The sequence below is a fragment of the Lactuca saligna genome, chromosome 5, assembly GCF_052625555.1.
Source record: "Lactuca saligna cultivar CGN05327 chromosome 5, ASM5262555v1, whole genome shotgun sequence".
Lineage (NCBI taxonomy): Eukaryota > Viridiplantae > Streptophyta > Magnoliopsida > Asterales > Asteraceae > Lactuca > Lactuca saligna.
The window spans coordinates 138,384,811-138,408,631 of NC_136421.1; positions in this window are offsets into that span (position 1 = coordinate 138,384,811).

Consider the following 23,821-nt stretch of genomic DNA (forward strand, 5'->3'; position numbering starts at 1 on the left):
ACTAAAGATAGGTTAGGCGTAGCTCACTTACAGCATGTTTTCCCGAAAACCGGGCTTCACCGGAGCACCGTTCCCGGGCCGAAAAGATCTTTTTCTCGGGGCTTCCTTCAGGTGCTAGGGGGTATACCTAGGCTTAGGGGGGGTTTGGGGCTAGAAAGAGCATTTAGAGAGAGAGAGAGTAAGAGAGAGAGAGAGAATAGGTTAGAATGGTGTGAAGAATGAAGGAACCCGACACTTCTATTTATAGGGCACCAGGCAGCTGGACTCGCCGAGTTGCATCACTGACTCACCGAGTTAGTGCCATGTGTCATCATCTGATGGCTTTTCTTGGGGAGAAAGCAGTGGCTATGATCGCGCCAGGTCACCCAAACTCGCATAGCACCCTCCCGAATTAGAAAAATCATAGCTCTCGTATACAATCTTTGTTTTTAACATTCTTGTTGGATAAGGTGTCTAAGTCCATAACTATTTCTGGTATGTACTTGACTCGAATCGGCATAGTCCATTTGGGTTGCATGGCACCATGCATTGGATAAACTAAATGAGACAAATAACACTTATGGTTTATTAATATATTCTAAGTTTTGATATATTAATAATATTATTTAATTAGTTTGATCAAGAATTAATTTAGAATTAATTGAGTGATCAAAAGATAACTAATTAAATATATGGGTTAATTATCTAAATCATCCATAACTTATAAAGTGGGCTAAGAGGCTCCATTTATTATCAATTTGGGTTCCACCCATAGGATGCTCCATGAAGTAAACCCATGGATCATGGATATGAAGAGTCGTGTTACATTAGGGTTTTACCTAATGGAACACAGTAAATAAACCATGTGACATCTCCCAAAATCGGCGATGCATGCATACTTGAGGGCTAGAGCCGATTTTTTAGTGTTATACTTTCTCTCCAAGTTTACTCCATAGAATTTGGTGTTGTGTGAAGCATTTGAGACATCACACTTGGGGTGCTAGGCTCACAAGGTTTTAAGGAATCAAAATCAACAACAAGGTATGTTATTCTATCTATCATTTAAGTTAAAATGTTCTCCATGTATGCTAGATAGGATCATGAACCGTGGAAATCAATTTTTCATGAATCTGAGACAAACATAGATCCAAGGTTTATTAGGGTTGCATGTACACTTAGGAAGTGTTAGAATGCTCAAAACCCATCATTGGTATCAGAGCCTAGGCTTGTTTGTTTGTTATTTGTGCAAAAATGTGTTAAAAATCGAAATTGCTTGCTGTTTGAGTAGTGGACTCGCCTAGTCCATGGGGGGACTCGACGAGTCCAAGTGAAAATTCATCCTACTCGTCGAGTAGGTTCATGCACTCGACAAGTAGGAGGCCCTGACAGTAGATTTTCGACTTTTGTTGCTAGCAATGGACTAGAAACATTACCCTAAACTATTTTGGTGTTTTAAAACTTGTTTTAGATGGTGTAATGTTTATGCTAATCCATTTACAATGCCAATTATCAAAAATTACAAGTTTTATGAGTAATTTATGATTCTTGAAATGTTCATATTCATGTTCTTGAACTTATGAAGATTAGATGATCATAGGAATTGTTTGCAACCTACTTGGTAGTTTAATTCATGATCATTATATGTTTTAATGGATTCCATAACTTGTCCTCAAGTTATGGAAATCCAAAGGTCACACTTTAATAAAAACCATTAAAAGAACACAGGGGTTATAAAAATGAAGAGTCTTCATTTTTAATACTCAATTAATTCATAAGTTACAAGAAATGAAAAGTTTTGAAAGTTCACAAAACTTGCCCTCAAATTTTGGAACTAGTAAAGTCATGATTAAAACTTTAGTTCCAATCCTTAGAATTTTAAAAGTTAAAATTCAACCCTTATAGTTTATAAGAATATAAGTTAATTATATATATATATATATATATATATATATATATATATATATATATATATATATATATATATATATATATAAGATCAAGTCGTCTTACCGCTAGTACGCCTCATTCATGAAGTCGGTCTATAAGGGGGGTATAAGGTTATTGACTATAAAATGGCAACTTAATGGGTATCCACTCTTACCCACCGCTTCCTTGATCGGTGGAGGGTTGTTAGCTGAACAGATAGGACAAGGAGTTATAAATTCTCATTAAAAGTATAATGACAATTATAAAGTAACTCAATGTTTTAATTCAATTCCCAATTTTAGTTACTTTAGGAAAATATGAATAAGGTGATAATCCATGAAATTACACTTTACACTTTGTTTAAGTCATTAGTGGAGCGTGTGTGGTTAACCGGCACACTAACTTGAACTTAACAAGGTAGGTAAAGGGTGACTTAAAGTTTATTATAGGTCGGTGGAGCGCGTGTAGTTAACCGGACATCGATTGAATAATAAACATTGAGGGTACCAAGTGATTTGCATGGTTACTTCACAGCTCTTTTTGTGATCCTCGGTATCCCAATCACAAAACTTGGAGGGCACACTCGAGATTGAAACATGCCTTTGAAAAGTTCATTGAAACTCAAAAGAATCTAGGAACTTCTAAGAACCAAATTAAAAACTTGATATGTTAATATTTCATTTTTGGTGGATATTGGTGAATCGTCATTCAGCTACCTTTCAAATATGTTATTACTTAGATCACGACATACCTCTTCTAAGTATAATATATTGTTATTGGGTCCTAGACTTAATATTACATTTGGGTGTTTTATTAAGGACTAAATTAATATCTAAACTAATCTTGTCTTTCTTCTTAATCAGATGTCTTCAAAGAATGTTGCTTTTGGATTTAATCCTAATAGCTCCTTTACCCTTATGAATATGTGTGGGAAAGTCACTTTTGATGGATCCAACTTCAATGAATGGATCAGAAACATCATGATGATTACCTGCTACGAGGACAAGGAATATGTCCTCGATAAGGAGTTTAAAGAGATTGATGAGACCACTGCAACTCCCCAGGAGATCGCTGACTTCCAGGCACATGAAAGGGATGCCACCAAAGTGGCATGCATCATGATGGCCACCATGACACCAGAACTCCAAAAGTCCTATGAGGACTTCTAACCTTTTGAAATGCACCAAGACTTGATGTAAAGATACCATCAATTTGCCCGAAAAGAGAGGTATGAAATCGTCTCCTCCATGATAACAACCTGAATGAATGATGGTGAACCCTTCACGGGTAACATGTAGAAAGTGCAAATATTTGTGGACCGTCTGTTGAAGCTTAATGTGAAATTCCCCGAGGAGCTTGCGATAGATATCATTTTGCACTCCTTACCCTCGTTCTATGATCAATTTCGCATGACATATCACATGAATAAAGAAGAGGTCACACTCAGCAGACTTCAAGGACTCCTAAAGACCGCGGAAAGTGGTCTTAAGGGTAATTCGGTTGTTACTCCTACTCCTATAAACTCCACCCCTGTCTTGGAAATTGGGAAAGGGAAGGGTAAGAAGAGGAAGTGTCCCTCGAAGGGTACCAAGGGTACGACCCTTGAAGGCTCCTCTTCAAATGGAACCAAGAAAGGTTTCGTCACTCCTTCTGCTGACCCAAAAGAGGCTGAATGCTTCTATTTCCATGAAAAGGAACATTGGAAGCGGAACTGCCCAAAGTATCAGCAAGATGTGAAGGATGGGAAAGTTAAACCCAACCATGCAAGTATTTACACTATCTTATCTAATAACTCACCCTATTCTAACTCTTGGGTCCTTGATACTGGTTGTGGTATTCATATATGTTCTGATTTGCAGGGACTAAGAAGAAGTGAGAATGTGGAGCATGGAAGAATAAACTTGATCATGTGGAATAGGAAAGCTTTACCTATCACCAAGATTAGAGTTTATACTTTATCACTAAGTAGTGGGTTTAGTTTAGATTTGAATAAATGTTGTTACTCTCCAGAATTGGTAACAAATATTATTTCCTTTCATGCATTGTATAAACAAGGTTTTACCTTTTCATTTTATAATGAAGTTGGTTCGATTAATGATTTCTTTAATAATGTTCTTTATTTTAAAGCATTACCTTGTGATGGTGTGTATCAAACTGTATATGTTGTAGATAACTTAGGAAATAGTGTATTGTGTATCGATTATGTTAATAATAACTTGGATAAAGCATCATTATGGCATTGTCATCTTGGATATATAAGTAAGAAACGCATAGGCCAACTCCAAACGAATGGAGTCTTGGAATCATTTGACCTAAAGTCAGATGATGGTTGCAAATCATGATTACTTGAAAAAATGACAAAGTCTCCCTTTACTGTTTCTTGTGAGAGGGGTGAAGGTTTGTTGGATCTCGTACACATGGTTGTGTATGAACCCTTCAAACATACCACAAGGGATGTTGATCGTTATTATTTGACTTTTACTGATGATTATAGTAGATATGGATATGTCTACTTAATCAAGCATAAGTCTAACACTTTTGAAAGGTTTAAAGAGTTTAAACAGGAAGTCGAGAATCAATTGGGCAGGAACATTAAGATGCTTCGATCTGATTGAGGTGGTGAGTATCTTAGTTCAGAGTTCCTCGACTATCTTAGGGAATGTGGTATTGTCTCACAATTGACACCTCCCAGGACACCGTAGTTGAATTGTGTAACTGAGAGGCGTAATCGAACCTTGTTGGATATTGTTCATTCCATGATGAGTCGATCTTTGCTACCAATCTCATTTTGGGGGAATACCTTAGAGACTGCCACCCATATCCTTAATCTAGTGCCTACAAAGAAAGTTACCAAAACTCCTCATGAGATGTGGACTGGTAGAGTACCCAAACTAGACCACATCAAGATTTGGGGTTGCGACAATTTCGTGAGACGCGAGACTCCTGATAAGATCGAACCTCGAAGTGAGAGGTGTATTTTCATCAGCTACGCACAGGAATCCTTTGGTTACCTCTTCTACAGACCTAGTGAGAATGTGGTCTTTGTAGCTAGGAGGGCTATCTTTCGAGAAATAGAGTTCATAAGCCAAGGAAACAGTGGGAGGAAAGTTGACCTTGAAGAAATTCAAGAGTCAAGTGGTGAAGGAACTTCAAACCCTAGCACTCAACTTGATGAGGAAACTCGTGTTGAGCCAATTGACGAGTCTGTACCTATGTGGCGTTCCATGAGAGTTAAGAATGCACCTGAGCATTACTATGGATTCCATATTACTACGGAAGGTGATACACTTATTAGTGATGAGACACTAGTAGGACTGGATGAACCTAATAGTTACGTGGAAGCAATGGCAGGCCCTGAGTCAGCCAAGTGGAAAGAGGCAATGGACAGCAAGATACAGTCAATGTATGACAATCAAGTTTGGAACTTGGTTGAGAATGGTCGTAAGACTATAGGGTGCAAATGGATCTTCAAGAAGAAGACCGGCATGGATGCTAATGTACAAACTTATAAGGCACGACTGGTTGCAAAGGGCTTTTCTCAAACTCCCGGAGTTGATTATGATGAGACCCTTTCTCCAGTAGCCAAGATTAAGTCTATTAGGGTTATCTTAGCCATAGTTGCATTTCATGACTAGGAAATATGGAAAATGGATGTCAAAACTGCTTTCCTTAATGGATAGTTGGCTGAGGATGTTTATATGAGTCAGCTAGAGGGTTTTTTCAATACAGAGTACCCTAATAGAGTGTGTAAGCTTGAGAAATCCGTTTATGGATTAAATCAAGCACCTCGCAGATGGAATCTTTGCTTTGATGAGAAAGTAAAAGAGTTTGGCTTTTCTAGGAGTGAAGATGAATCTTGTGTATATGTCAAGGCTAGCGGGAGTATAGTTAGCTTTTTGGTATTGTATGTGGATGACATACTACTCATAGGAAATGACATCCCAACTCTGTAGGAAGTTAAGTCCTGGCTTGGGAAGTGTTTCTCTATGAAGGACCTAGGAGAAGCTCCCTATATTCTAGGGATAAGGATCTTGAGAGACCGGAGTAAAAGACTAATTGGACTTAGTCAGAGTACCTACTTAGATAAGGTGATAAAGAGATTCAACATGCAGGACTCCAAGAAAAGAGAGTTACCTATTCAGTGTAATGCCAGATTGAGTAAGACTCAAAGCCCGAGTACTGAGGCTGAGATAGCAGAAATGAGTCGAGTACGTTATGCTTCGGCTGTAGGTTCAATCATGTATGATATGACGTGTCCTCGACCTGATGTACCCTTTGCTTTGAACATAGTTAGAAGGTATCAGGGGAACCATGGCAAGGCACACTGGACTGCGATAAAGAATATCCTCAAGTACCTACAGAGGACTAAGGACTGGCTCCTTACCCTCGGTGGGAGTGATGACTTGAGAGTTCTAGGGTATAGTGATGTTGGCTTCCAGACTGATAGGGATAATTTCCGCTCTTAGTCAGGCTGGGTCTATACCCTAAACGGAGGAGCAATAACTTGGAAGAGTTCCAAGCTGGAGACAGTGGCTGATTCCACTTGTGAATCTGAGTATATAGCAGCGAGCGAGGCAGCAAAAGAGGCAATATGGCTAAAGAACTTCATTGGAGACCTTGGGGTTGTACCAGCTATAAAGGAGCCTATGGAAATTTTATGTGATAGTGAAAGTCCTGTTGCCTTAGCTAAAGAACCAAGGGATCACGGGAGATCCAAACACATCGACAGAAAATATCAAATTATTAGACATTGCATAGAAGAAGGAATCCTCGTGGCAAAGAGGGTATCATCAGATAAGAACCCAGCAGATCCCCTCACGAAGGGACTGAGTTGGGTGAAGCATCTTCAGCATGCTTGGAGCATAGGACTAAAGCATGATATTAGTTTTAGTAGTTAGATAACTTTGTAAATTTGTAAATTCTAATTAACATTTGATGATGAATAAAAGTTGAGTTTATTTATGAGTAAAGTGTTGCTATCTTCTGTAAATCGTTTACTAGAATTTCTTTTGCATGTTTTCACTTCCAGAATATTATGTTTTGTTTTACATATTATTCAAATTTTCCATGGTAGGTCATATGTTGGAAGTAGATATGATCTAAGATTGTCATGAAGTTTGTTGTAGATGTCAAGTTTTAGGACAACACTTCATGAGTACTCATAAGTTCTGAGTATTGGAATCAACCCACGCTCACTGGTATCACTTCATGGAATTTATCTCAAGTGATCGTGAGACGGTAACATCATATAAGTCTTCAAACCTAGAGATATGATTTGTTGCCTATGAGTTGGTTATGCATTGATTGTACGAAAACACATTGGTAACTCGATGTTATAAAATGTGCTTTTGTGTATAATTCAACAAGTAGTAGAGCAAAAATATGAGTCGAAGTTTATCTGTTCCTTCTTAGATTAGAGGCTGATATCTGGGGCCCTCGATGATTTCGTTTTGACCTATGTACCAGGCCCGGTTAGAACTAAGTTGATGTGTTCAATTAAGTTCTTTGTCAAACAAATCAGAAATCGGGAAACAAACTGTTGGACAATAAGAAAGACATTGTTCCATGTATTTATCCGGATGATATCTAGAACATAGGATTATATGATCACATATCTTAAATGGTGTATCATCATCTTCTTAGTTCCGAGAGACCTTGAAATAGCTACGATTGTCGATCGGTTCCTAAAGTCATACTTACAGATATATTTATTAGACTTATCCAAGTGGGAGACTGTTGGATAAGGTATCTATGTCCATAACTATTTCCGGTATGTACTTGACCCTACCCTGCATGGTCCATTTGGTTTGCATGGCACCATGCATTAGATAAACTATATGAGAGAAATAACACTTATGGTTTATTAATATATTATAAGTTTTGATAAATTAATAATGTTATTTAATTAGTTTGATCAAGAATTAATTTAGAATTAATTGAGTGATCAAAAGATAACTAATTAAATATATGGGTTGATTATGTAAATCATCCATAACTTATATAGTGGGCTAAGATGTAACAACCCAAAATTCTGTATCATTGCTTGTAACTCTTTTCGTAATCCAATTCGATCAACCAATCGTTGTTTTCAAATTCGATTTCGATTTCATCATTAAATTAAGTCATAATTGTGGGATTCTATTATGACTTAATGAGTATCTAAATATGTTTAGAACTCACTTTAACACTTCATTTTAATAATCAGAAGCATTTTAGAATTAACCATATCGGGTTACGGTAACGTCAGTATCGGGTAGAGTTCCATCGTGTCCAATTCCTGAACACTATTTAAAGTGTTCTAAGACTTCATTTGAAGATTTTGCTTCATCTCACTACTCTCTCTCTAACCTCTCTCCTCATCCAAGATTTAGGTCCAAAATCAATGAATTAAGGCTCCAAATCATAGAGGTAACCTTCCTAACTTGTTATTCAACCTCCTAGGCCTTCAAATCCATGTTTAAATTATGATTTTGGACCTGGAACATGTGTTTACGGCCAAGGAGCATGCTTGGTCCGTAAACACATAATAATGGGGTTTTTAAGCACTTTAACCCTTCCAAACCAACATTAGGACTTAGATATGACCTTAAGGCTTACAAACCCGGACTTAGAACACCCTAAACATGGATTTAGAGGGAAAAACATGAGTTTACAGCCAAGGAATGTGCATGGGTCGTAAACGCCTCAAACATGGAGAGTAAACTCATTTAAACATGTTAGAATGCCTTGTAACTTCACCAAAAGCCTTGGAATAAATCCTAGAATCATCTAAAAATAGTTTGGGGACCTTAAACATGTCAAACACCCTTCATTTGAGAGTTTACAACCATAGAATATGCTCCAGGGCTGTAAACTCCTAATTATGTGTCAAATGGTACCCTAAATTCATACCAAGGCTTGGAAAATTAGTTAGAATCACATGTGATTGTCCTAAGCATCACAAAATAAATATGGTTTGAGCTTGGGGGAGTTTACAGCCATAAACTCCATGTTTACATTCGTGAACTCCCATAATTGGTGTACATGTTCATACAATTCATTCCAAGGCATTAGAAAAATCCATTCTAGCATTCCCCATGTCCATTTAAGCCATTTAGCACTCAAAATCACCCAGTCATGAGTTCACGGCCGTGAACTCATGCATGTAGGGGATATATGGCTGAAAACTCATTAGGGAGTTTCCTCTTGAAGAGTAAACTCAATTCCTAAGTCCCTCGCATCATTACTAGTCCGTAGATGTCACCCGGGTCACTCCAAACACTTGTTTTGAAGTGTTTTCGCTCATTGGAGTGTATTATCATATCTAATTAGTGTTTTAAAGTCTAATTAGGTAAATTTGGATACCATTTTGTATTACATAGTAACCTCGCGTGTTAACAAGCACCGAACCGACGTTTAGCATCCGAAACGTCGCGTTTTCTCGTCTGGTGAGTTCATACCCCTACCCATTTTCACTGTTTTCAGGGGGGATACAAGCAAAGTACAAGTGATACATTTACTCAAAACTAGTTTTATATACATTGTGTTTCATAATATATATGCTTTTAACACTGACACTCATAACAAATAACTCATATGAACTTACAGAACACATTATCATGTTATTTGTGAAATACCTTATAAATTATCGTATTTATATTTTCACAAATGTTTTCCTACAATATAACAGTTAAAAGCATATCAATTGAACATGGTTTTGTCCTCGGTAACACTTCACAGAGATACGCAAGTGGAGGATAGTCAATAAATTTTTCAGTATTATTACTAGTAAATTTGTTAATCCTATATTTGGAGACATGTCCTCGGTGAACACTCCACAGAGATACGTGAGTGGAGGACCTCCCCCGTAACCAGAATCTTTGGGATTTAGACAGTGTGACTCGAGTGTATAGATCTATACGGGGTTGACTACCCTACACCTGGCTGCTAGCTACAGCCGAACCGAAAGGTTCAAGGGTGACGAAAGTCATATAGGGTGATGGACTATTTATTGCCCTAATTAGTCTATTGTATGGTTATGGAACTCGCAATCTGGATAACAGATATTTACATAATAGTAATAATGGAATAAGTAACTAGTTTACTTGGTATATGTTAGTTTTATAAACGTGTTAAAACTAATACATTTTCAGAGTACACCTTTTACATTACATTTTGGTTCGGTGAGTACATCTTTTACATTACATTTCAGGTTGGTAAACTAACACGTATATTACAAGAATAACCAGGTTTTCAGTATACATTTTTCACATTAGGAAAATATGGGATTTTCCTGGGATCACAGTTGAACATAACCAAAACAGTGTAACCTAACAGTTAACCTAACATTACTATTAGGAAAATATGGGATTTTCTTGGGTCGTAACATTTTCAGAAACCAGAAAGGAAACTCATACATTTTCACAAAACAAAACCGCTTATGAACTCACCAGCTTTATGCTGATTTTCAAACAGCTTGTATTCTCAGGTCAGCGTTAGACAGGTACCCGAAGATCCTTTTGTTTGATGATGGAGCGCTCAGAAGATCTGTTTCATTTTGTTCATATATACTATGTATCACAACTGTACAAGTTTACTTTTGAAACAATTGTAAAAACTTTCTATATGTAATGTAATGGTTGTTTTACTTTACTTACTACGTGCATTGGATTTGATACTCACGTGGAGTCAACCTCGGAAATGTTTTCGCCTTTGGTTTTCGGGGTGTGACAGATTGGTATCAGAGCCCTTGTTTATAGTGAATAAAGTATACCAAACCTTACATGGTATAAAACTATAAACATTAAAGGGCCTAAGTGCTCTGAACTAAAAGTATCCTTCAAAATATAAGTATTTTCAAAAGTATATAAGTATACCGAACCGTCGAGATCCGTAACTACAAGTAGAACAAAACATAAGTAAATGGCTGTTGTGTACTGCGGTTAAACCTGAGCAGTTATGTAGTCGTGTCTAGGATCAATATAGTTTGGCCAACTATATTCATTCGATACACAGCCAACATGTGCTTGGGAGAGACTATGGTGTGCGGCATTCCTAAACTTACCCAAATACCACAAACGTCGAACCAGTGTCGTAGCAAACCATGAAATACTATGGGAGTATTTCTCGAGCAAATCCTTTGTAGAAATCCTCATTCGAGCATTGTTTCCTGATCATTCCTTAGCGATAAATTATCTATTTTGATAACTCTTTCCTGCTTTATCGCTTATTCGGGATATATATAACTGTCATATCTATGGATTCAATTTGGAGGACTTATCATCGTCTCTTTCCTGATCTTATTAGATCAAGATGCCTCCAAGAAAGAGACCCAGTTCAAAGACCAACAACCCTCCACCACCACCTCCTCCTCAATTTGATCTTGCATCACTTCAGACAGTTCTGACTGCCGCAATGGTTGCAGCCATGTCGCAAATGAACCCCGATAGCTCAGGAGGTGGTCCCCAGCCCCAAAACCAAGAAACTAATCAGGGACACCGAAAGGAGGGTTCCTATAAGGACTTCATGAATATGAAACCAACATCCTTCGATGGCACTGGAGGTGTCATTTCCTTATCCCGATGGTTCGAGAAAATCGAATCCATCTTTGAAATTTGTGCCTGTGCGGAATCTGATAAGGTCAAGTTCGCAGCCTGTACCTTCATTGATAAAGCCTTGACTTGGTGGAATGGCCGAGTCAAATCTCTGACCCTACCCGTAGCCAATGCCATGGGCAGGGAAGCCATGAAAGAACTTCTGATAGCCAAATATTGTCCCCGTGGTGAAATGCAGAAACTAGAGCACGAGCTCCGGAACCTGAAGATGAAGGGTTCCGATATTGCTGCATACACTTCTAGATTCGATGACCTCGCACTTCTCTGCCCGGGACTGGTCACTCCTGAAAATAAAAAGATAGAAAGGTTCATCTGGGGGCTGACCCAGCCAACAAAGGGAAATGTTTTAGCTACACGTCCGGATACCTATGACGGTGCCAAGAGTTTAGCCCAGATCTTAATTGATCATAGCGATGATGTTGAGGAAACCACTACCACTCCTGAGTCGACTCAAAGGAGTGATGATAAGAGAAAGATCTGGAAGAAGAAGAAGGGTCAATCTTCCCAAGGATATTCCAAGAAACAGCAGACTGTACTAGTCCATCCTGCTACTACCCCCATTGCTGTTGCTTCTGTTGTGGGATCCACAACTCCAACTCCTACCAGCAGGTATGCTGGAAATCTTCCTCTGTGTGACAAGTGCAAATATCACCACAACCCTGGTCCCTATCAAGAACTATCTTATACCAATTGTGGTAAGAAGGGGCACACGGTTCGATTCTGCAAAGCTCCGGTCCAATCGGCCAATCAATCATCTGGAGCAGGTGTTGGTCAAGCCTGCTATAACTGTGGAGAGGTTGGGCACTTTAAAAGGAACTGCCCCAAGAAGTCAACAGCTAATAATACCGGGAGAGTCCTAGCCATGGGATGGGAGGAGGCAATCACCGATCCCACTGTTGTTTCGGGTACGTTCCTTCTCAACAACTCTTATGCTAGTATTCTTTTCGATTCGGGTGCTGAAAGGAGTTTTGTTAGTCATTCGTTCAAACATAATCTAAAACATAATCCCCAACCACTAACCGAAACGTTTACCGTCGAGATGGCTAACGGTGAGAAAGAAAGCGCTAGCAATGTATTCATAGGTTGTACCCTTACACTGAACGATCATTCATTTCCCATCGATCTTATGACAGTTTCCATTAAGAGCTTTGATGTTATCATTGGCATGGATTGCTTGAGTCCCAATCATGCTGATATCCTTTGTTACGAAAAATCCATCCGTCTCAACCTTCCTTCGGGTCAAACTCTTGTAATCTATGGCGATAAACTCAGTTCCAATCTTCGTATCATTTCCTGCATCAAAGCTCAAAAGTTCCTACGAAGGGAGTGCATTGCATTATTAGCCCATGTATTCAACGAGAAACAGGAAGTTAAAGACCTCTCGAGCATCCCCCAAGTCTGTGAATTTCCTTATGTATTTCCCGAAGAGCTTCCAGGAATCCCTCCCGAGCGTCAGGTCGAGTTCCGCATTGACCTAATTCCTGGAGCTACCCATGTAGCGAAGTCTCCGTATCGCTTAGCTCCAGCAAAAATGTAGGAGTTATCCAGCCAACTCAATGAGTTGCTCAGTAAAGGATTCATTAGACCGAGTTCCTCACCCTGGGGAGCTCCGGTATTGTTTGTCAAGAAGAAAGATGGATCCTTCCGGATGTGTATTGACTACCGTGAGCTGAACAAGTTGACCATTAAGAACCGATATCCTCTTCCGTGAATAGATGACCTCTTCGACCAACTCCAAGGAGCTAGTTACTTCTCAAAGATAAACCTTCGTTCAGGGTACCATCAGCTACGAGTTCTTGAGAATGATGTTTCCAAAACAGCTTTCAGGACTCGGTATGGACACTACGAGTTCGTAGTGATGCCCTTCGGTCTAACCAATGCACCGGCTATGTTCATGGACCTGATGAACCGGGTGTCGCATCCCTTCTTAGACAAGTTCGTCATCGTGTTCATTGACAACATCCTCATCTACTCTAGGAGCGAAGAAGACCACAAGCAACACTTGAGGTTAGTGTTGGAGACCCTTAGATCCGAGAAGCTGTATGCAAAATTTTTCATGTGTGAGTTCTGGATTCGGAAGGTAACTTTCCTCGGTCACGTGGTAAGTGAGGAGGGTATTCATGTAGATCCTTCCAAGATTAAAGCGATAGAGAATTGGTCGGCACCGAAAACACCCACAGAAACCCGGCAATTCTTGGGTCTCACCGGCTATTTCTTGTGTAGACTGGTCATACCATTGAGAAAATGCATGAACAAATGATGGAACTAATGAAGAACATCATACATAGTTGTTCAGCTGCTAAAACTTTCCCATATATTTTGGAAGGTTTGCATTCAAGAAACAACAAGACAAAAATTTAGTGTACTAGTCCTATTGGATTTTTGCTTGATAATCATTACACTGAGGTATATAACTACATATGATAGTCCTTTCAATTAATGTGTCACACTCACACCTTATAGGCTTATAATCGAAGGTTGCTCATGCTTTCCATGATTATGGTACAGAGAAGTGGACATATAAAAAAAACCCTGCAAATTGTTGCAAATCTAACAGCAAAATGGGATGGTGAACTTACAAAGGCTGAACTAAATTGTTTTGCCTATGGTTATAAGATTCTCGGTATGCTTAAGTTTTCTTAAGGGGCAGATTTATGTAGAAAGGAATAATAGTTCTTTTTTTTTGTTGGAAATGTCGAATCTGATTACAATTTTGATATAAGGTGTTCTTTAATAACAATGTATTATTAGGTTATATAGTTAGGGAAAACCTCTTAATAACAATTCAGAATCAGATCCCCTTACTACCAATGTATTACAATTTTTTTGACATGATGTTATGGATGAAATTGATTGTTTTGTTATATATTAGTTTCCATATTTTTGTATTATGCGTAAATAAGTATCGTAAAGAAACGACGTAAATGTATATTGTAAATGGTTATTGAAGTTTATGACACCCAAATGCGAGTCATCTTCATTTATGACAGGGGCTTTAATGATACGCAATGTGCGTCCTAAACGTGCGTCGTAAGTGTCACACCCCCGAACCAGACGGCGGAAACATCCGAGGGATCACATGAATTTAATTGAATATCATCACAATGAATATACATGAATCATAACATAAACATCACCATGCATCAATATATTACAACTGGAATTGTTCACATCAAGTACATTGTTTTAACATTACACATTCCTAACATAAATTGTTTGAGTGCTTTTAACAACATAACATCTAACATTACTTCATATTACTCTTCCGCTTACCTATTACCAGAGAATATAAGTTATTTTGGGAAAACATTAACATATGAAATGTTGGTGAGTTTATAAGCAATCTTGTGATAAAATGATTTATGTAGTTTGTAAAACCCAGAAAATCTGATATTTTCTGAAAAGACTTTTGTTTATCAAAGTGTGAAGATCCATAAGTTGATGCATGAGTGATTTCAAAAACATATATAAAGGGTATTTTGTATTATAGCTATTAAACTTCGAACGAGTAGTATTGAATTCCCCGGAAAACCCGATGTTTTCCGATTGTTGAAATGTATTCGTCATTACTGATTTTTGTATTGTCTTAACAAATGAATATTGATTAATTCACATTGTATATCGTCTTAATTTAGTCTACTTTGATTTCTCGTAAGCCTTGACGAATGAAGAGAAGGGGAACATTATGTCCCACTACTATCGTAATTACCTTAGGCTGTCGTGGATGCGAAAGACACGATGGTCCAACTCGCATGTGATTACTGTGACCTTACTAGCTTTTCTAATGGGACACTTTGGCCCACTCGCACATAAAAGCTATTGAAAGTCCTTTTATAAAATATTGGGTCATTGAAGGCCCAATAGCATATATGCGTTATCTCTTTGGGCCCAAAGATCATGTTGGTGGGCTTGCAAGGCCCAAAAAGCATCGTTTGAAACTCATAAGCCCAAAGTTTGTAGATTTACTCATTATAGTCATCACGTATCTATTGAAGAGTTTTGATTTAACGATTGTTGTTTTGCATTGATTCGAGACCGAATCAATTCGTTTATAACGATATTTGGTGTTAAATGTGTATTTGTTTTCCGTATTGTCGGTACTCGGGTATCTTGTATTTTGTCATAATGAATTAATTTGTTTAAAAGTATGCTTTTGACCTTTTCACTACCTTTCTTTTATAAACATAACACTTTTACTTCTTTATATAAAGAAATTTCATTTTTAGTCCTTAAAACATTTTCTTGACACTTTTGTATCATAAACTTGTTGAAAAGATAGTTTTAACCCAAAATTAGTTTTGTTAACAGCTTTAGCCCTTCCAGAATGGTATTTCTCGGTTAGACCCCATTTTTCGTAACTTTTACAGTTTTGACCCCAAAATCTAAAAAGTTTACATTTTCGGTCCTTTTTGAAATTAAAAAGCATTTTTGACCTTTGAAATAGTTTTATTACGCTTCTTATCCGTTGTTTTGCAGTATGTTACATTTCAGCCCGTTTAAACTTCCAATTTTCGCAATTATGGGCTTATTGGGCCGAAATGGCCAAATTTAGCCCATTAAGCTAAATTTTTGCATTTCAAGTACTTTGAAAATTATAATATTCAGAAAAATGATTATAGAAACTGTTTTGACTCTTTTGACCCTCAAGAAACCGTGACTTGATAGTTTTTAACCCAAGTTTTGTATTTTTGACAATTTAAGCCCTAAATTGGGTTTTATGTTAGAATATGTTTCTCATAACCTTGTAAACTATTTTACTTGACTTGTAAAATAACTTAGATTATGTTTGTTTCATTTCTCAAGTCATAGATCTAGAGTTAACACCCCTTTTGGTTACATATTTATCACAAAAACACATAAAATCACAGACACGCATGCATAAAATCACACATAGCATACATATACACATAGATCTACACATTTTCTTGTATTCTCCCCCATAAAACATATAAAATTCGAAAAGAGAGGGGTATGAAGCACACCTTGAGTTGTAGTTTCGGTTTTAAAGAGAGAAAAGAAGAAAATTTCAATCCTAGCAAGTCTGCTTGGTAGATCTCGAGTTTAGTGACTTCTAAGGTGCAAGATCACAAGTTGGAATAAATTTAGAAGAGATTTTGATGAAATGAAGTAGCTAGATCATGGATTAGTCATCAACTTACCTTAGATGATGAATTACTTGATGAAAACCTCTTGAAACACAAGTAAATTTCGAGATTTTTGGATGAAGAAGAAGGGATGAGTCTTGAGTGATTTAGAGAGAATTTTTCTTGTGATGTGTGTGTTTGGGAGACTCTCGGCCGAAAGGAAAAAAAGAGAGAAGAAGAGAGAAGTGAGGTTGAATGGAAGTATGAGAGAGAGCTTGGATGTTTGAAGTATAATACCTAGTTATCCAACAAATAAAAATGATGTGGCAAGCAAAAGTCAACCCTGCTTCTTTGGCTTGTAGTTTGGGCCGAGAGAGAGGAGAAAAGAGAAGAAAATTTGGGCTTTTTTCCCTTAATCCCACATTATAGATAATTTAGATGATGTTGGGCCTAAACAAATCAAGGTATAATTTTTATGATTCATTAGGGCTAAAATAAATTGGTTGTGACCCATTACGGCCCATTTAAGTTGACCTAGTATATTTTGGGCTCATAAGGCCCAAAAATATTAAGTTTCATGTATATGTGTCCAACTAGGGCCTATTAGAGAGATCTAGATTTAAGATGGATAAACTGGAAGTTTATTAGTCTATTAGGCCCAATAAGGAATTCCTAGTCCAGTGTGGACTCAATCTGGAATTTCAAGGGTTTCTAATTCTTTAGTGACCATTTGTAGTGCTAGAATGAAGTTTTTGATGAATTTTTGTTGTTATAGAGTAAGCATCATGCATGTTTTCAAGTTATTGATTCATAGTTGTTATAAGTGTTGTAGTTACAAGGCACCAAAATTTTTAGTTGTGACATCATCCGCCGGTTAGAGGGAATTTCATCCCGAAATTCTTTTGAAAGTTACATTTGAGAATGCGAGAATAGATAAGGGTATTTCTTCTTCATTTGATCTTCCTGTTCCCATGTGAATTCTGGTCCGCATCTCGCATTCCATTGAACTTTCACAATTGGAATGCAGCTCTGCTTAGTACGCTTCACCTCTCGGTCCATGATTTCAACTGGCTCCTCGATGAATAGAAGGTTCTCATTGATTTCAATCTCCTCTAAAGGAATGACGAGAGTCTCAATGGATAAGCACTTCTTCAAGTTGGAGACATGGAACACAGGGTGTACATTACTGAGCTCGGCGAGTAGTTGCAATCTATAAGCCACTAGACCAATTTGGGAAAGAATCTCGAAAGGTCCAATGTATTGAGGGTTCAGCTTTCCCCGCTTCCCAAAACGAATCACTCCTTTCCCAGGAGAGACTTTTCGTAACACCCTATCTCCAACTTCGAATTTCAAGGGCTTTCGTCGTCTATCGGCATAGCTCTTTTGTCTGTCTCGGGACGATTGCAGTCGTGCTCTGATCTGAATTATCTTCTTGGTCGTCTCGTGTATAATTTCTGGTCCCGTTAAGGCGTTGTTTGGTGTTTTCCCTCTCGCTAGCTAGGTGTCTCTTACCTCAGCCCAGCACAATGGTGATCTACATTTACGACCATATAATGCTTCGAAAGGAGCAACTTTGATACTCGAGTGATAACTGTTGTTGTACGAGAACTCGATCAAAGGCAAGTGGGTATCCCATGATCTTCCAAAGTCTATTACACACGCTCGGAGCATATGTTCTAGTGTTTGAATGGTTCACTCGCTTTGACCATCCGTTTGTGGGTGGTAAGCAGTGTTCATGTCGAGTTGTGTTCCCTTAGCTTTTTGAAGCGATTGCCAAAAGCATGAAATAAATCTACTATCTATATCTGAGATGATAGATACCGGTACTCCGTGGAGTCTCACGATTTCCTTGACATAGATTCTTGTCAGGTGCTCCATCTTGTATGATTCTTTTATTGGTAGGAAATGGGCAGATTTCATTAGTCTATCAACTATTACCCAGATCGTGTCCAAACTGTCCGTCGACTTGGGTAGTTTGGTCACAAAATCCATGGTAATCCTTTCCCATTTCCACTCTGGAATTACTAGCTGTTGTAGTAATCCAGAGGGTTTCTGATATTCCAGATTTACTTTAGCACAAGTGAGGCACTTGCTCATGTAAGTGGCAATCTCTGCCTTCATATTTGGCCACCAATAATGTTGCTTAACATCCAACTACATTTTGTCTAAACCCGGATGGATGGAGTATCGCGTCTTGTGGGCTTCGTTCATGACTACCTCTCTGAATCCCCCAAGTTTAGGGACCCATATGTGGTTCATGAAGTAATATGTTTCGTCTTCCTTCACTTCCAAGTTCTTCTCCATTCCATGCAGCGCTTCACTTGTTTTGTTTTCCACCTTCATGGCATCTGACTTGGTCGTTCTGATTTGTGAGGTCATGTGGGATCGGATGGTTATTGAGAGAGTTTTCACACGATGATTTGAGTATTCTTTTCGACTCAACGCATCGGCTACCACGTTAGCCTTACCTGGGTGGTACTTGATTTCTCACTCGTAGTCGTTTAGCAGTTCGACCCATCTTCGTTGCCTCATATTTAGCTCTTTTTTATTCAAGATGTGCTGGAGAATTTTGTGGTCGGTGAGGATGGTGCACTTGGTACTGTAAAGGTAGTGTCTCCAAATCTTCAGGGCGAAGACCGCTGCTCCCAGATTCCAGATCGTGGGTTGTGTAATTCACCTCGTGTGTCTTTAGTTGTCGGGACGCATAAGCTATCACCTTTCCACGCTGCATGAGTACACAACCTAAACCTTTATTTGACGCATCGCAGTAGACTATAAAGTCATCCATTCCTTCGGGTAGCGATAGCACCAGCGCACTGCAGAGGGCTTTCTTTAGAGAATTAAATGCGACTTCCTGCTTGTCCGTCCATACGAAGGGTACGCCCTTTTGTGTAAGCATGGTAAGCGGTTTGGCTATCTTAGAGAAATTTTGAATGAATCTCCTGTAATAACCTGCGAGAACCAGAAATTAACGAATTTCTATGGGTGTTGTTGGAATTGCCCATCCTTCGATAGCTTGGATTTTATAAGGATCCACATGAATTCCTTCCTGACTAACAACATGTCCTAAAAATTTCACGCTTCGGAGCCAAAACTCGCACTTGGAGAGGTTTGCGTACAACTTTTCGGTTCGCAGGGTTTCCAAGATTTGTCGAAGATGTTGGTCGTGTTCTTCTTCGCTTTGGGAATATACTAGGATATCATCGATGAAAACGATTACGAAATTATCAAGAAAAGGTTGGCAGATTCTATTCATTAGGTCCATGAATGTGGCAGGAGCATTCGTTAGACCGAAGGGCATTACGAAAAATTCATAATGTCTATAACGAGTTTGGAAGGAGGTTTTTGGAATATCCTCCTCCCGGACCTTGAGTTGGTAGTATCCAGATCGCAGATCTATCTTTGAGAAGTGACTAGCTCCTTGGATCCAGTCAAATAGGTTGTCGATTCGTGGAAGTGGATATTGGTTTTTGACAGTGAGCTTGTTGAGTTCTTTATAGTCGATACACATCCTGAATGTACCGTCTTTCTTCTTGACGAAGAGAACTGGAGCTCCCCAAGGTGAGAAACTGGGTCAGATGAATCCTTTATCCAAAAGCTTACTGAGTTGGCTGGACAACTCTTGCATCTCCACAGGAGCCAATCTGTAGGGCGCTTTGGCGATGTGGTAGCTCTTAGTACAAGGTTGATTCGAAACTCGACTTGTCTATCTGGGGGAATCCCCGAAAGATCATCAGGAAAGACATCCAGGAATTCACAAGCTACTGGGATGTCTTGAATGTTGACCTCCTTCTTGGATTTGTCTACTATGTGAGCCAGGAACGTCAAGTCCTTCTTTCATAGGTACTTATGCGCTTTAATGCACGAGATAAGATGAAGGTTCGTGCTGGGTTTGTCCCCGTAAACAACTAGGGTTTTGTGATTTGGGAGATGAAGGCAAACGGACTTCTCGTGGCACATAATTTCAGCATGACGGGGGCTTAACCAATCCATGCCGATAATCACATCAAAACTCCTAATGGAAACAGACATTAAGTTTATTTGAATGACGTGGTCATTTAAGGGTAGGGTACATCCGATATAGATTTCCCCAGAGGATTTTTTCTTCCCATTAGCCATTTCCACCGTGAAGGTTTCATTAAGCTTCTGGGGTTGTTGATTTAACAAGTGTTTGAATTTATTGCTCACAAAACTCCGTTTTGCTCAAGTATCAAATAGGATGCATGTGTAAGTGTGGTTTAGGAGAAACGTACCAGTAACAATAGTGGGATCCTGAACCGCTTCTCCCTGACCCATAGCTAGCACCCTTCCTGTTCCTGCGTTCCTAGGGTTGTTGGTGTTGGGGCAATTCCGAAGGATATGCTCTATCCTTCCATATCCGTAGCAAGTGGGGCTTGATCCCGTGTTATTGTTGTTATTGTTGTTGTTGTTGTTGTTGTTGTGGTTGTTGTTACTGTTGTTGTTGTTGTTTCCTTGTGGTTGAATTTGGGGAGGATAGGTCCTACAATACTTTGTTGTGTGACCCTTCCAATTGCAACTGGTGCAATGCATTTCCCTACATTCTCCATTATGGTGGAGACCGCATTTGTTGCACTTTGGAAGAGTTCCTGAATACTACCTAGGAGCACTTGAATTAGCTGAGGCTGGAGCATGTGGTGTGAAGGGTACTTGAGTGGTTGCAGCATTGACCATCACCGTATGTTGCTTCTTTGCCGATTCTGAGCCTTTTCGCCCTTTTCTCTTGTTGTTCTTTCCTTTCTTGTTGTAATTCTCTTTCTTGCCCTCGATTTCAGCTGGCTTCTCGCCCTTTTTGTTGTTGTGGTCGTACAGGTTCTTGGCCAGTCTCTTGGCACTGTCGAACGTTTCAGGTTTTGCAGCGATCACATTCCCTTGAATTGGGGAGGTCAATCCCCAAATGAATCATTCGATCTTCTTTCCTTCAGACGTAATCATGCCAGGGCACAATAATGACAGCTCGCTAAAATTTTATATGTATGCATCTATATCAGAGTTTCGGACGGTGAGATCCCACCGCTCTTACTCCATCTTCTGGATTTCGCCACGAGGGCAATACTCAGCCATCAGCATTTCCTTCAGCTCCGTCCATGGCATAGAGTTGGCTACACGGAGAGTCATGGCCTCTATATGTCCATTCCACCAAGTGAGAGCCTGGTCGACAAAGGTGCACGCGGCAAACTTCACTTTCAATTCCTCGAGGCATTCACATATTTCGAATAATGAATCCACCTTTTCAGGGCTATCACAACACCCGTTCCATTAAAGGTTCGCGGCTTGGCATTGGTGAAATCTTTGTAGGAGCATATTTTGGTTGGTCCTTGATTGATCCCGTTGTTCAAACTCCTTACCCCTTGTCCGTTGACTCCTCTATTGTTCCCTTGGTGAATCTGTGTCACTGCTGCAGTGACCGTAGTAGACACAGCTTCTTGGAATGCAGCTGAGTCAACTTCTGGAGGGGATGGTCCAGGGTTACTGTGAGTTGGTCGTCGAGGCATCTTTCTGTCATGGAACGGGAAGATGTTGAGTACCTATGGTCTTGTGAGATGGTGATCCTATAAACTAGATGTGTGGTACGAACTTAAGTAGTTTCACAATTTAGCATACAATGATGGATATATAACACATAGCAGGTTACAACATCACAGTGGAACACATAAAACTTTTCATTAATATTATCCGCATATTTGATACATGAAAATTTTGCTCAAAATAGCATACATAAGTGGTGCAATTTCGGCAGCATAACAGCTCTATGAGTAGTGTAATCACTTAAACATAGAGCCGGTGGTACATAGTAGATTATAATGCCTAATACTAGGGAATGACAAGGCTAATCTTAGTCGCGGTGAGATGTGCTAGGGAGCGGTGTTGTGGAAGTGGACGCTCCCTGTAAGCGAGCCACCTGTCGTTCCACATCTTGGAGTCGAGACTCCCACCTTACCTGCCTCATGTGGAACTCTTGGATAACCTCTCAGGTCTCATGCTCTGCACACTCGACCCTAGTCCGCATCCGGTGCATCTGATCGGCGGTGCTCTGAGCTAGGTCGTCAGTGTTCCGCAATCGTCTCACCATGATCGGAAGAGCACGATCGGCCGGTCCTCCATCTCTCAGGTCATAGAACTCGCGTGACATGCCGAACGGGGGTCGTTGTCCCTGCTGCCTGCTCCACCTCCAAAGATCGATACCCTAGGGGGGTGTAGGACCAGTGGGGCCTACCCGATAAGCGGACACCCTAACCGGTTAAGGGGGTTGATGACTTCGGACTCTGTGCCCAAATCACCATCTTCATCTTTGCTGGGTTCCTCCTTGAGATTTCCTTCGCCACTGGCTCGGCAGGTCCGCCTTCGGCTTCCACCTCAGGTTCCCCTTCGGATTCCTCCTCGGGGTCTTCCTCGGGATCCTCCTCAGGTTCCTCCTCGGATTCTTCCAACCATCCGTTATTCCCCTGATTAGGGACATAAGGATCTCCGGGGTGATGGAAACCAGCCATGCTATCTGTGAGGGTGTATAAACATGCTAACATCATTCCTAAGACGTATAGATTGAGTTCTTGTTATCTTTTTGGTGATAAAGGGGTACATTGTTAGGTTTATTTACTATTGTGGTTTCCTCGGGGCCTGCGATAGTTGTACTTCAGAGGAAATGTAGTTGATCAGGCTACATTTCTTCCTTGATACAACCATGTACAATCCCAGCTTACCCGAGATGATAGCATTATCTTGTTTGGTTTGGTATTATATTTTTTTTTCCTAATTCACACAGGCAAAGATGTTTTATAGTTGTGTTTTTATTTATTTTGTTTTGTTCAGGGTTGGTTTAGTCCCATTTTGGTTTATAGTTTCATATCAATGTGTGGTTAGATATGCTAGTTCACTATAAACAATGCTCTGATACCAACCTGTCACACCCCCGAACAACACGGTGGAAATGTCCGAGGGCTCACATGACTTTAATTGAATATCATCACAGTGAATATATATGAATCATAACATAAATGTAACCATGCATCAATATATTACAACTGGAATTGTTCACATCAAGTACATTGTTTTAACATTACACAATCCTAACATAAATTTTTTGAGTGCTTTTAACAACATAACATCTAACATTACTTCATATTACTCTTCTACTTACCTGTTACCTGAGAATACAAGTTATTTTGGAAAAACGTCAACATATGAAATGTTGGTGAGTTCATAAGCAATGTTGTGATAAAA